At 48.7% G+C, this 15,532-nt stretch overlaps 1 long non-coding RNA gene across 1 annotated transcript; it reads right to left on the bottom strand.

Annotated features, from left to right (window-relative positions):
- Positions 1-1,642: 1,642 nt before the first annotated feature.
- On the bottom strand, positions 1,643-11,093 carry LOC134736781 (uncharacterized). Its single transcript, XR_010121030.1, has 4 exons — positions 10,801-11,093; positions 4,697-5,079; positions 2,524-2,633; positions 1,643-2,298 (listed from the first exon to the last, which is right to left on the bottom strand). It is a non-coding gene; the product is annotated as an uncharacterized lncRNA (long non-coding RNA).
- Positions 11,094-15,532: the final 4,439 nt, after the last annotated feature.

Raw genomic sequence — 15,532 nt, 5'->3', positions numbered from 1 at the left:
TCTCCCAGAGCTGTCCCTGTGCATCCTACCGTCTGACCTCCCTGCCTTTGCTCACGCCCTTCCTCCTTTCAGAGAGTCATCTCCTGATATTGCAGCGTCATCCAGACTTTGTTCAATGGTAACTTTTCTTTGAAAGCTTTCTCTGATCCCCACAATTTATAGTGATCCAGAGAGAGAGAGAGCCAATAAGCACGTAGAAGATATGGAGCACCTATTACTAGGTAGTATTGGCTCAGCACTTACCATGTGCCAGGCATCGTGCTAAGCTCTCTACAAGTGTGATCACACTCAGCTCTCACAACAACCCTCAGAAGATCATTCTTATACAATTTTTAAAATCCCCATTTGTGGGCTGGGTGTGGTGATTCACACCTGTAATCCCAGCACTTTGAGAGACACAAGTGGGAGGATCACTTGAGCCCAGGAGTTTGAGAATAGCCTGGGCAACATAAAGAGATCCCATCTCTACTAAAAAATAGAAAAATAATTAGCTGGGCATGGCGGTGTGTGCCTGCAGTCCCAGCTGCTCTGGAGGCTGAGGCAGGAGGATCCCTTGAGTCCAAGAGACAGAGGCTGCAGTGAGCTGTGATCATGCCACTGCACTCTGCCCTGAGTGACAGAGTGAGATCCTGTCTCAAAAAAAAAATCCCCATTTATGGTGGTCATTAGTGCTGTCATCCTATACCTCTGGTTCTCTTTCTTCTGAGTACAACGTAGAATTTTACTTCCTGACCCCTTTGTGGTTGGTCAGGTGGAGCCATGTGAATAGTTCTGGCCGATGCCTTGTGAAATGAAGTAACACATCGTTCCAGATTGGATAACATTTCATGTTCCTTCCAGAATAGTGACAGGCCAGCAATGTTTGCGATAATGGCTACGTCAGCCTTCTTTTTGCTAAGTGAGTAGGATGAGCAGAAACTCCTACTAACCCATGATGAACATGTAGCATGAGCAAGAAATACATTTTGATTGTTTTATGCCACTGAGATTTTTTGGACTTGCTTGTTACTGCTGCATAATCCAGTCTATGCTGACCGATACACAATTTTACAGATAGAGAAATCAAGCTTGCATGGGGAGGCATGGATGACCTTGGCGAAGAGGTAGCTTGGGCCATTATTGTGCCTTATTGTGCTCAGTGCCCTGACTGGCTGGCTGGCTGTGAAAGGCCTTGAGAGCCTGAAATGACAGGACTTGATGCTGTTACCCCTAAAGCACAAGGGAGAGTTTAAAACAGGGAGCAACACAGCCATCCTTGGGCTTTCAGAAGGATCACTCTGGCAGCTACTTCTGGCCGAGAGGTCACTCTCTATTTGTCCATCTGGAAAGATCAGCCCTGAACCCAGTTGAAAGCCAAACTCCCAGCACACGCAGAGACCCTCAGGGCAGGTCTGCCATGTGCTTACAATTCCCCAGCACCCAGATTGGCTCATCCGAGCCTCCACACAATGGGCAAGGCTGGTTGGAAGAGGGAGCTCCCAGGAGGGCTTCTCCCCATCAAGGCAGGCGTGCTGGCTCCGTTGTCTTTTTAAATGACCATAAAACAGCACGGAAATGAATGCCAACTAACAAGGTTAAAGGATCCTTAAAAAACCAATGATGCCATTTTTTCCCCCAACTCGCTGCTGAGTAAAAATTTGTCACTTCAGTAAGCATTTTATTGGTAATTACAGAGTTACTTTATTTGCATATTACAGAGCTGCTAGCGGCCCTAGTGAAAATGCTTAATGTCACTGAGCATCTTGGAAGGAATTACTCAACCCAGGGAGGGAGAATTCAGTAATTATTTCCTTAAAACTAGAATTTGCTAATAACTTTGCAGTAGATCACTTTGTCCTCCCCAATACAGCAATTAAATAATAGCAATTAAGTGCCAAAGTGACTCAGGCATAGGGCCTATCCCCAAATAGGACTTCTGCTTTATTTCCTTTGAAAGGGGAATAAAGCTACAGTTAACCCTTTTGACTTCTGAACCATCAGGGAACACCGATTCCTCTTAGAGCCAATTAGAGAGGGCTGGTGCTAAATGTCATCTCCTCATCTTCAGAGTAGGATCTGGAAACCCAGAGAGAGGCCTGGGGTCCATCCTGCAGTGAGGAAAGGCTGGCCCTTCACTCTAGCAGCTGGGATGGCAGGCACAGAGGTCAGGTAAGAGGATTCTGGCATCAAACTGGCTGGGCTTGTCGGCTGGGTCCGGCTTATCATCCAGGTGTCTTGGACAGGTTACTCAACCTCTCTAGGTCCCAGTTTTCTCATCAGTAAAATGGGGGTCATCATGTGATCGACTGCACCTGGTGGCTGTGATGATTAAATAACGTGACACATGGAAGTTAGAACTATGAACATAGGAAATGCTCAGCAAGTGTGAGTTGCAGTGTCTGACCCAGAACCCACCACCGCGCTGACAAGGAAAAAGCCCAGGCCCCTGCCAACTAGGAGAAGGGAAGGCATTTGCATGTTGCATGTAATTCCTCTGCCTGCACTGGGGAGGTGTGATAGTAGGAGGGAAGGAGTGGCACTTACCACTTGGGGTTTGTTCTGCCCAGGATCAAATCCTGGCTCCACATGCACACACCCAGAGGCAGTGTGACTTTGGGCCCCTCATACGCTCTCTGACAGCACCAGTTTCTCACCTGTAAGACAAGAAGCGTGATCCCCATCTGAGTGCCAGGGTCGCCAGGTGACCTCTATTTAAGCACATGCTTCAGTTGCTTAGCTTCCTGGCAGGCAGATTTATAAATATATACGTACATATGGATATTACAAATATATATATATATATGACGTGTACATAGACCATTACAATTTCAGACTTGCTCTGTCTTAATTTCTGATTGATACTTAATCAGCAATGGCTTGGAACAGTGGCTTTTTGTCTCTCCCTCTGTTAAGTATATAACGACTTGAAAAACAAACATCGGAGAAGATGCAACCTACAAGGGCCCCTGATCCTTCTGTGATAGGGCTGAGTCCACTCTCTATTTTATCTTTCTGCAAGATCTGCTCCAGTGTGGTATTCTATTTAATAATGTAAAATGCTATTTCATAGAGGAGAGAGTACGGAAAGGTATCTTTTAAAAGATTTGCTTTCCCACCTCCATGGCCGGCCTGACCCCTGCCTCCAGCTAGGTTTGTGAGGAATATGCAGTGACCCTCTGAGAAGGAATATCCAATGAGATAGAAGAGGTCCAGCCCTCAGTACAGGACTTGGCATCGAGCTCCATGATGGCTAGTCCCCACGTGCAGCTTGGCCTTGCCTGGTATTACACCTAGGAAGTTTTTCTCTGTAGCTCAAGGCATTGGTCCAGAGTTATGTTTCTTCCCAGCCTCAATGCTGATCTCACTGTTATTGATCGTTTACATTTTGGCATGGCCTTTTCTGGCACCATGCTTCAGAGATGTCTTACGTCTCAGGGCCAGGAGAGGGGAAGAAGTGCATCAGGTTCTAGCATCAGCGGATGTAAACAGAGAGAGAATGCTACCTTTGACGCCCCTCCTAGGAACTTTAGCCCCTATTAGTTGCTGAGGGTGGAGTGGCCTGTGGTCTTGGGGGCACTGCCCTGTGTGTTAGCAGTGGTAATTTTAAAGGTGGCCCTCCCTGACTGGTGTCCGGCGAATGGGGATTAGGCTGGCCTTTGCTTTTTGCCAACTTTAGAGGCCTCTGCAGGCAGCAGGCTGGACAGCTCTGGAACTGGGCTGTTTCTGCTTTATGGATACTCCTCTCTTTGGTGAAATTCAGCCTTCATGGCCGTGCAAAAGATGAATTCCACATCCATGTGGTGGCTCTGCCAGTTTCCAAAGTAAGCTCTTCGGGTCAGACTCTCACCAGACCAAATGATGCCTGGTCCCTGGGCCTCCCCCTGTGACTTGGCTTTTGGGGTATAGCTTGATCACTGGCTCCTGGACCCATCCTGGTTTATTAATGCCTCCCCTAAATGTAGCACCTATCTTCGTTTCTCCTGTGCTAGTGCTTCAAATGGATTGGTGTGGAAGCCAGCTGGAACTGACCAGATGAGCTCATCTACCATTGCCCAGCCAGGAGTTTGCAAGGAGAGAGGATTGCTGATTAAAGCGGAACGTGTGTGGGAGGTAGGGAGGAGAGGCTTGGGAAGGACTGGGCAGGGTTCATCAGGGACTCCAAGGAGGCTGGCTCTCTGCTACAACCAGAGCATCCAGCGCATCCCAGAGGATCTGGCAGGAGCTTACAGCAGGGGCTCTTGGGAAATGCAAAAAAGGCCTGGACAATAAGTATAAACCAACATAGAAATGGCTTTGGGAGTGCTGGGTGCAATAGCTCTGTAATCCCAATACTCTGGGAGGCCAAGGCTGGAGGATTGCTTGAAGCCAGGAGTTTGAGACCAGCCTGGGCCACAGAGTGAGACCCCATCTCAATCAATCAATCAATCAATCAATCAATCAATCAGGTGTGGTGGCGCACACCTGTAGTCCCAGCTGCTTGGGAGGCTGAGGCAAAAGGATCACTTGAGCCCGGGAGGTTGAAGTTGCAGTGAGCCGTGATTGTGTCACTGCACTCCAGCCTGGGCAGCAGAACAAGATCCTGTCTCAACATAAAAAGAAATGTCCTTGTCTTTGTGGGAATAAAATAATGCAGACCCCAGTCCTCCCCTTATGAGATGGCCATAGACAACTCAGCAGCTGACACCTTCTTTCTGCCCACTTGCCAACGCTAACTGACCCTCAGTGAAGACCACCTCTGCTTCAGGGCTGCCGACATTTGCAGCATGTATCGTTGGCACATCCATTTGACAATTCTGGGCTGCGACAGTCTCTCATTTCTGACTTAACCTCTCACTCATCTCTATCATGGTCATTTAACTTTTCGCCTTCAGTGTTCAGTGAGTGGAGGCCTTGAGGGCTGGGACCAGGTTTCACAGCTTCTGGGGTCCCTCCAGGGCCTGTGCAGAGTGAGGGCCAATCAGTGTTTGCAGCTCTGGTTTGCTGTGGGCAGCAGGGGTTGGAGGCTGTAAAGCTGCTCACATGGAGGGAGGGCAAAGGCTCGGGGGCATGGAAGACGTATTTCCAGCCAGGAAATCTGGAACCCTCGGGATGGAGCCCATCCTGGAATAGAAGACACATGGATTAAAAGTCTGACCTCAGATGGAAATTTCTCGTCCCCAGCCTGTGACTCTCTTTTCAGTTCCTAATGGAAGCCTCTACAACCTGGCTTGCTTCCACACAGCTTGCCCCAGCCCTGCAAACTCTGCCCAGCTGGCGTTCAAGCCCTAAGTCAGTGGTATATTGGTGAATGTTTAACAACGGGCTCTCTGGGAGGAAAGACTCACTTGTATCCTGATTGGCAGCATTTGCCGATTTTTTGTGGTACTCATCATCTCATCATGGCTGATCCTAAGCTACTCAAGTGAAGCCACTGAACACAGAGTTGGGAAGAGATGCAGAGGAGCAGCTTTCTTGGACAGGTGGGAGCTGGCTCTAGCACATCACTGCCCAGTGACCTCTTAGTGCCACCCCCTTCTGATGTCCTCACAGTACTTATCCCCTTTCCTGGCCTTCTGAGGCTGAGAGGATCTCCTAGTTCTCCTTCTCACCATCTGCCCTTTGCTCCTCCATGAATCACTCCAGCATCTGCCCCTCAGAGCAGCATTCTCAGTCCTGACTATGTGTCTGGCTCCCATAGGAAGCATTTAAAACTGCCCATATTGGCTAAATGCGGTGGCTCACACCTGGAATTCCGTTACTTTGGGAGGCCAAGGTGGGAGGATCACTTAAGCCTGGAGACCAACTGGAGTCCCAAGACCCTGTCTTTATAAAAATTTTTAAAAAGCTGGGTGTGATGATGAGCCTCGGCATTTGAGGCTACAGTGAACCAAGAGCCACTGCACTCCAGCCTGGGCAACGGAGTGAGACTCTGTTGCTAAATAAATAAATAAAACTCCCGACTCCCAGGTCTTACCTCAGATCAGTTAGATCAGGATCTCGGGGTGTGGCATCAGGCAGCAGCAGTTTTTGAGGCTCTCCAGGTAATTCCAATGTGCAGCTAACTATGAGAACTGCTGATTTAAAAAATTCCAGTGCTGGTTCTTTCTTCCCATCCCAGTCAAATCAGATTCCCCAGGCTCTGTGGAGGTAGGGACCTTTTTTGAACATCTTTATAATCTCCCAGTGTTTAATTAACAAGTTAGCAGATAGGGGATACCTGCTACATGTTGTGATAAGAGTGGATTTAATTCATTAATTTAATCAATTAATAATTGTTTATGTCTTTTTTTTTTTTTTTGAGACAGGGTCTCACTCTGTCACCCAGGCTGGAGTGCAGTGGTGTGATCATAGCTCACTGTAGCTTCCACCACCCAGGCTCAAGTGATCCTCCCACCTCGGCCTTCCAAATTGCTGGGATTATAGGCGTGAGCCACTGTGCCCAGCCTAATGAATAAACTAATCAGCAGGTATGATGGGTTGAGCTTTGTCTTCTAAACATTCAAGCATTGGACCCCTAACCCTCAGTATCTTAGCATGTGACCTTTTTCAGATACAGTGTCTTTTCAGAGGTAATCAAGTTAAAATGAGGTCCTTAGAGTGAATCCTAAATGTATGCACTGGTGCCCTTATAAAAAAGGAGAAAGGTGGACCTAGACACAGAGGGAGAACATCATGTGAAGACAGTGGCAGAGATTGAGATGATGCTTCTACAAGCCGACAAATGCCAAAAATTGCCCGCAAACCCCCAGAAGTGAGGGCAGAGGCAAGAAACAGGTTCTCCTTCTCAGCCTCAGAAGGAACCAACCCTGCTGACATCTTGATCTCAGACCTCTGATGAGGTCTGTAGTACCAATGTTCCCATTTTGTATATTTGAAAACGGAGGCTTAGAGAGGTTTGGATGACGTTAGTAAATGGTAGAGCTGGATTTCAGCACAGGCCAGCCTGGTGCCAAGGCCCGTGCTCCTGATCAGCACGTAAAGCTCGTCCCCTCTCCCTCCAAGGTCACTGAGCCCCACCAGGGTCCAGGCACTAAAGATACTGAGAGAAGCAAAATACAGCTCCTGTCTTCACTGAGCTGCCAGTTAAAAGGAAAACAGCCTCTGAGACCGGTGGCCACCATGCGAAGACTTCTGGCCTCCAGAACTGCGAGGCCAGAAATAATAATTTCTGTTATTGAAGCAACTCAGTTTGTGGTACTTTGTTACGGCAACCCTAGCAGATTCAGACAGCAGGTAAGTAGTATGTCCTAGAACTTTGATTCAAAACTGAGTTCGAAATCATTTTTACTCTACAAATGTTTATTGCATACTTACTATTGGCAAGGCAATGTTGTTGGCCTGGGAGGCAGAGCAATAAACAAAAGGGACAAGGCCCCTTCTGTCCTATGGCTTCTTTTCCAGGGGGAAGACAGGCAATAAAAACACAAACAAGGACAGAGCTAATGATGACAGTTGCAAGGGCTCCTGGGACATGGCCCCTTCTTTCTCTTCTCTTTCTCTTATTTGTGTCATGAAAACTCATGGATAAATGTTCCATCTCTGAGTTTTGCTTGTGTGGGGTCCTTAAGAACAAAATGAGATACTTTTTTTTTTTTTTTTTTTGAGACAGGGTTTTGCTCTGTCACACAGGCTGGAGTGCAGTGGTGCGATCATGACTCGCTGCAGCCTCTGTCTCCCAGGCTTAAGCAATGCTCCTACCTCAGCCTCCAGAGTAGCTGGGACTACAGACACATGCCACTATGCTTGGCTAACTTTAATTTTTGTATTTTTTGTAGAGATGGGGTCTCACTATTTTGCCTAGGCTGATCTCAAACTCCTGGCCTCAAGTGATCCTCTGCTTCAGCCTCCCAAAGTGCTGGGATTATAGGCCTGAGCCACCGTGCCCAGACCAAATAGACATTTTTAATAATCAAAGTGCCTTTTGTTTTCTTCTTCCCACTCCCCTGATTAAAAAAAAAATGGCTAACAAAACAAACGAAACAAAATTTTTTTTTTCTTTTTGAGACAGGGTCTTGCTCTGTCACCCAGGCTGGAGTACAGTGGTACCATCTTGGCTCACTGCAACCTCTACCTCCCGAGTTGAAGTGATTCTCCTGCCTCGGCCTCCCCAGTAGTCGGGACTACAAGTGCCAGCCACCATGCTCGGCTAATTCTTTGTATTTTTAGTAGAGACGGGGTTTCACCATGTTGGCCAGGCTGGTCTCAAACTCCTGACCCTAAGTGATCTGCTCGCCTCAGCCTCCCAAATTATTGGGAATACAGGTGTAAGCCACCACACCCGGCCTCTTTTTATTCTTTATTTAAAAAACAAAAACAAAAACAAAAGAAACATTCAAACGACTCACATAGGGCCATGTTCTGCAGGATGGGTGATGAGGGTGACTGTCCCAGTGTCAGCATGTGGTTATAGGCTTGCTGTTTCATGTGGAAATGGACTAACAGCCTTGCAGAGCTCAGCCAACATGGGAGTGGGCATGTCACTTTGGCTGGCTGGAGCATGAAGCTAAAATCTTCCCACAGTGCCGGGGAGCCCTTCCCCAAGACAAGCTTTAACCATGGCCCAGCTGCCTAAGGAGGCAGGGCAGGCAGGGTGTGAGCCTCTGGATAATTTCTTTTCGGGTGAAGAAGCACAAAGACTGTAATTTGAGAATCTATAGAATCGTAACACCTCATTTAGCCAGTGCCATTAGGGAGTGAGGAGTTCCACATAAGTGAGTTTTCCAGATAATTGAACTTCAGTCCCTTAAGAGCCAAAGCTTAAAAGAAATTAACCAGTTTGACAGAAGGCTTTCTAAAGTATGTTCCTCTGCTTTCAGACCCTGGGTACCCAGAAGAGGTTTGGCCCCTTCCCAGCAACTATGATGGGACCCTCAACATCTGCCTCCGGGTTGGATGGGTCGCAGTTTCTTCTAGGGTGGTGGTTCTCAGCCCACCTTAGCTGCGTTTTCAAATCTTTTCAAGAACCTAAAAAAAAAAGTCCAGATGCCCCTGCCAACCTTAGGTCATTTCGTTTAGAATCTCTGGAAGGCAGAACCAGGTATAGGTGTTTATGAAAGCTTCCCAGATGATTCCAATGTGTACACATATCTGAGAACTACTGCTCTAGGGTGCATTGAGTTTCTCCCAATAATAAAAAGTAACATCATCTCAGCAACCATCGTGCAAGTGACTGCTCCTGAGTCAGATCCTCGGCTGGTGGCCCACTTGCCTTATCTTTAATTCCTGCCACTATCGGGTGGTTTTAACCCTGCTTTTCAGATGGGAAAGCTGAGCTTCAGAGTGGCAGGAACTTGCCCACTTCACTTAGCTAGACAGCAGCAGAGTCACGGTGCCCAGCCCGATTCATCCCAATGTCCTCCTAGGTAGGTCAGCCCTAGCTGGCTCTCTGTTTGGAGCATTCTTCCCCAACTTGCTTTGGTTTTTCTGTTCCCTTCTTCATAGCTGGCTTCCAGCAGCACCTTCCCCTTGTTGCCTACATACCTTTCTCTAACCCTGCCATGCCATTCTGGCATCTGCCCAGCCTGTTCTAGCATCAATTTCTTCATCTGTGAAATGGGGATGGCACCACTCACTGTGCAAGGCTTAAACAAGGCATGTAAAACACCTAGCCCAAGTGATCACCCTGGAGGTGGTGCCTTGTCCTTCCAGATCAAATCCTCCTCCAAACCCATGAGGAACTCTCTAAGTCAATCCCACCTCCGCCTGCTGCCCCTCTACCTCTGGTTTGAATCTGCCTGGCACTGGGAATCTGGGTCACTCATCTTGGGACTATGTGCAAACTAAGAGTAAACAGGCTCCAAGTGGAGGCCTGAAAGATGGCCCTTTCTGTGGGAAGTGCACGTGAGCCTAGTGCATCATTTTTGTCAATTTGTCTTCACTGCATAGGACCCACGAGATTGCTGTGTAAATAAATCAGCTAACTTCTCTGCCTTTTGTATGCTCCTTGAGGGATCCTGAGGCACCGGGCACACTGACGGAGCTTCATCATTATTTGCTGGCTGTCTATTTTGGAGATCGCCCCTGGTTGGTCACCCCATGATGTATAAGGAGGATGCAGTCACCTCTAAAGTCAGCTCCTGCTGCTGCTCTGTCCTTACCTCCCCCATCTCTTCCCTCTCTGGCCAAATGCGGCTTCTCACGAGCCTCTGAACTGGTCCTGAACATCCTCACCTTGATGCTTTTGTGCCAGCTTCCCCCACGCTCCCTCCTCTGTAAGCCCTGCCCTGCTTCCTTTCAGCAAACACTTCTTAAGAGCTTTCGTAGACAGGGAAGGTCAGTGGACCAAGCTCCAAGAGGGAAAGACAAGCCTTACCAGGGCCCTTTCCTCAAAGAGCTTCTACCACGGTCCTGGCCTTTGGGTAGGGAGCCCAGTCTGTTCTATTACAGCATCGGTTTCTTCATCTGTGAAATGGGGATGGGTCCACCCACCTCATGAGGCTTAAAGTAAAGAGGGTGTGTAAAATACCTGGCCCAAATGATCACCTAGGACGTAGCGGCTCATCCTCCTAGAAGACCAGACCAAACCCTCCTGAAAACCCATGGAGATCTCTATCAAGTCAACTCTACCTCCCCTTCTGGCCTCCTCTACCTCTGCTGTTAGGCTGACAGCTCCTATGAGAGCAATGAGGCTCAAATAAATGTCATTCCTCCCTGCCCAGCTCTTGGCAGGATGAGAAGTTTACATACTCCCTGGATGGAGAGGTGGGGGTGGGTGCCAGAGCAGAGGAGGGGCTGGAAGAAGCCCTGAGTTCCAGTATTTCTGTAGCTAGGTCTTCAGGAGATGACTTCTTCAAACCAGCCTTTGGTCCCAGCTCTCTGTGCCCTGGGCTCACCTGGACATACCTCTGCATGCCTTCGTCTGCTCTTCCCAGCCAGAGGTGGACTCCGTGAGAGCAAGCTCCCTCTTCCACCTCCAGTGGCTCCTGTAGGCCCAGCCCAAGAGTAGAGGGCCACTGTGTTCCCCCACTAGAGTCTGATTCTGTCGCCCGCGTTACCTCCAGCCTCTCTGAACACAGGCTTTGAGAGACCTGAGCATGTATGGGCTTCCGAATGCAAACAAGGAGTGAAGTATTTCAAAACCTGGTATTTCACCAGAAATGGCCCTTCAGAGGGGCCCAAAATACACAGCTCAGTGTTTGCACTTCAAAGAGTGGGAGGCCCAGTCAAGGCTAAAGGCAGCCAGGTCTTCCCTGTGTCAACAAGGGGAAGGAAAGCAGCTTGGCCCTGTCTGGGGCATCCTGAGAAAGGGGTTTTCCGACTGCAGCTGGAGAAGAAGGCAGGGCAGGGAAGGGCTGCCAATCCCCGGGGTGCTTCCTGCAGACGGTGTGGACACCCAGGGGCTTTCTTGTGAGCTCACAGAGGAACCTTCTGGGGAATTCCCCAATGATAATAATAATAGTTCCCGGTTACTGCCTGTGATGTGCTAAGCTCTTTCCATGGTTTTTCCCATTCATCCTGATGAGGTCTGCAGTACCAATCTTCCCATTTTGTAGATTTGAAAACTGAGGCTCAGAGAGGTTTGGATGACATGTAGGTTAATGGCAGAACTAGATTTCAGCGCAGGCCAGCCTGCTGCCAAGGCCTGTGTTCCTGATCAGCATGGAAAGCTCATCCCCTCTCCCTCCAAGGTCACTGAGCCCCATCAGCGTCTAGGCACTGAAGATACGGAGAGAAACAAAGTACAGCCCCTGTCTTCACTGAGCTGCCAGTTAAAAGGAGAACAGCCTTGGAGACCAGTGGCCACCATGTGAAAGTGAAAGTGCTTTGTCAGAGGCTTTCTGCACAGTCGTGGGAGTGGGAAAAGGAAGCACTTGCCTCTTCGGGGGCCCTATGGAAGAGACGGCCAGCAAGCTAAATCTGGAGAGAAGAGATAGCATTTGCCAGGTGGGCAGAAGGGACAGCACCTGTGGCCAGCCAGACCCTGCAAGCTGTGTTTGTTGTTGTCACTGAGTGGGCCTGAGTGCAGCAAAGTGAACCACTCACTCTGAGGTCTAGGTGGGGCTGTGGAACTTGGAGGATTTTAGGAGCATGGAGAATGAGCTAGGCACTCTCACAGGCTCAGGGAGATGTGGAGGGGGCATGGAGCAGACACAGATTAGCCTGTCCTGACCTCTCTTAGCACATCAGACCCAAGAGGACCCCAGTGACAATTTCTCAAGACCTCATGACAGCAGTGTGGGTAATGATGACACAGTGGTGGTGTCTCAAATGCACCCAAAACTTATCAGTGTCACTGTTTTTGACAGATCCATCCTTAGCACAGGCCCAAGATGCAGGCGTTTTCACTCCCATGGGACCCACGAGAAGAGTGGAGTGGTTCTACATCAGGAGAATGGGACGCTTTGCGGTGTGAGCCGGGGAAGGCCCTTTTGCTTCCCTCTATGGGGATCAGTTTTTTTTAGCAGAAAATGAAGTGGACAGGATGATCCCTGAATTCTGGCTTGAACAAAAGCTCCCGTGTGGCGCTGAAGGTGGAGGTGGTTCGGCTCAAGGAATCTGCCCTGTGAGCATGAGGAGTTGAGACAAGTTTGGGCTAGGAGAAGGACACCAGCCCATGACCCAGGCTAAGCTCTGTCGTGGGCAGGATGTATAACCACCACAATTCATTTCACTGCTATAAAATAGAGATAATAATCCCTCTCCTGTTCACTTATGGGCTTATTGTGAACATCAAATGAAATAACAAGCACAGAAATGTTTAAATTGTAAGGTATGGTGTCAAGTTGAATCATCTTCTGGTTCATGAACCACAGGGACCATTTAACCCAATTTCCTCATATTCCAGAAGAGGAAACAGAAGTTCAGAGTGGCTGTGACTCGTCCAGTGTTCTCTATGGCAGAACTGAGACAAGCTCCTAGATGCGATCTCTTCTCTTTAACCACCGCTGTGGCTGCTATGATTCAGAGACCTGACAACATTTTGTCATAGAAAAAAATTCAACCACCTCCCTGCCCCCGACAACCCCCTGCCCCGCTGACCCTTGGCATGGAATATCTCTCTGCCTTTAAAAGAAAAGAAGAAAAAAATTCCAAACCCCAAACCCCACTAACCACAGAGCAGCTGCTTCTCAGGGAAAGCTGCCACCCGGAATGTAACGCGGCAGAAACCGGTCTCACTGCCTGCCACCAAGCAAACGTGGCCTGTTCTGATGGCTCAGTGGCCAATGTCTTCCTGTCACCAAGCTCCTCCAAATCGCGGGGGAGATTGTTTTGACATTTGATTAGCCACAGAGTATAACTTGTGAGTGCTTGAGCAAGCCAACTCCCAAGCAATGGCATCGCTGAGTGCTTTAGCCTGTTAGAGATACCATGTATCAGGGAAAGCGATGGTGGGCAGGGCTCCAAGAGGGAAGATAAGTGGGCTGTTGGGAGAAATTAATATGAAGAAAGGAAGCGGCGAATGAAGTCAAAACGAAAACAGGGTCCTATGATATCCATGACTCATAAATTTCATTGATACCCGGAATGTGAGTTCCCTGCTCTCCCTTGAGTTAGTAAACTGCTTGTCCTCAGGGCGACCCTGCGGGAAGATTCATGGGCGGGAAGGAGGTGGGAGGAGCAAGCTGGAAAGCCCGCATAACTTTTAGGTGGAGCTTGTACAAAATCCTTTCTCTCCTGCAGGGAAGAGCCTATGAAGATGGCCCTGAGAACAGATGAGTGCCTGCCTAGGGCATGATTCAAGAGGGAAGAGGTCACCAAAGGGAGGCAGGAAGGTGATATTTGTGGGGGTGGGAATGGAGATTGGAGGCACCCAAGACAGAAGTCACAATTGAATCCTTATTTCTTAGCAAGGTTGTTCAGGCCACCCTACTCCAAACTATTCATTGCCAAGAGTCCCTTCATTATTTTTCACCACCATAAACCCCCTGACGTGAAAGACTGAGTCTGCCAAATGAATTAGGTTTTGCCCAGAGCTCAGACAGTGGAGTTCCGTAAGCCTGCTGTGAGAGCGAAGTCTAATCTATAGGGGGTTCTCAGTAGGATGTTTGACATGTTGGAAATCACTTGGGGACCCCTCTGCTTTCTGCTGGACTCAACTCAGGCTGGCAGCTGTTGATCCTGTGCTGTCACCTCCACCCCTCCCGCCGGTGCCCATGCCTCGGGAGCCACGACGGAGAAAGGTCAGCTCCAGGATGCCGGAAGGAGAGTGAAGTAGTGGGAAAGGCCTGGCCTGGGAAGCTGGGGAGTGGTGTGGTCCCAGAACATAAGGAGGGGGAAGACTAGACGAGGTGTCATATCAGGGGACTTCCTGGAGCTGTGGATTTGCTAATGCTGCCCTCTCTTCACTCTAAGGCCCTGTCCGTGACATCAAGTGACCTCCCTATATTAGACTCTTGTATGCAGAAAAGGCTATACCTTTGTAGCCAAGGAAAACCCATTTCAGTGGGCAGGAACCCACATCAGAGTCCGCAGGTAAGCACCCCTACGAAGGCTAAATGAAGAATAGACTGGAAGATCCAGGAGATCTGGAAAAGGGGGCCTTTTATGAACCTTAGAGGCAGGAACTGCCATTGCCCAAACCCAGCTCCAAACCCAGCTCAGCAGGATGAGGCCTCCCCGTACTCCACCCCAAAGCCTGCAGTGGAAACCTCAGAACTGACCTTCCAGATTGACCAAGTTGGTGGTCTTAGCTCTAGATTGCACCTGAGGAAACTGAGGTACCTAGAAGTCAAGTAATTTGTTCAGCATTATATGCTGGACTCTACGTCCAGCTTTGTCTGATTCCAAGCCAGGGCCTGCAATGCTGCACCATGTACTGTGTGGAGGTTTTAGTGCACTTCAGAGTTTCTAAAGCTATCTGCCCAACTATCCTGTGAGCATGTAGAAGGCAGAAGCAAAGTTTTCTTTACTATTTGAATGGCTTCATTTTAACACATTTACTGGGGGCTCACTTCATGTAGGGCATCGTGCAAGGTGGGAATAGCTACGTGATATCATATTTGGGGCCTATGTTCAAGAATTTCAAGATGGTGACAGCAGAGCATGAAACCATGTGCCGGGCCTTTCTGAGAGCAGCTCCCGAAGCCAGTCCAGTCATCAGAAGAGCAGAGAGAAAAGCACAAAACCAGACACAACTGCAGTGTCCTCTGAGAATGGGGACAGCTGTGGGCGCAGGGTTAAGGGAGCTCAGAGGACAGCACCAAGTCCAACAAGCACCTGACTCGATGGCGATACTACGCATTTGCAGCTCCTCAGCAGGTTGTATGCTGAGGAAAGCACCTCGGTGCACGTGAGCTCACAGTGACATAATGAGGCAGACATTATTTATATAACAAGAAAACAGCATAGATCCTATACTACCTACCAGATACTTCCCTCTTCCCCAAACATTTGTAACTATTAACCACTTTGCTCTTAATCTTTTGATGTAGCTGCTTTGTTATCCCCATTTTACAGATAAAGAAGCTGAGGTTCAGAGACATTAAGTGACTTGGCAAAGTCGAAGCTTCAACCTCAGATTAGTCTGTTTCTGGGTCTAGAAGTTTTTCTACCAGAGTAGCACTTCCATGCAAGTAACCTCGGTGAATCAGCTTTAGAAAACATATGATACGCAGACATTGTGTGAAGGCCTCTG

This window comes from Symphalangus syndactylus, chromosome 5 (assembly GCF_028878055.3).
Source record: "Symphalangus syndactylus isolate Jambi chromosome 5, NHGRI_mSymSyn1-v2.1_pri, whole genome shotgun sequence".
In the NCBI taxonomy this organism is placed as follows: Eukaryota; Metazoa; Chordata; class Mammalia; order Primates; family Hylobatidae; genus Symphalangus; species Symphalangus syndactylus.
The sequence above is the reverse complement of the archived record's forward strand: the minus strand, read 5'-3'. Positions and strand labels throughout refer to the sequence as shown.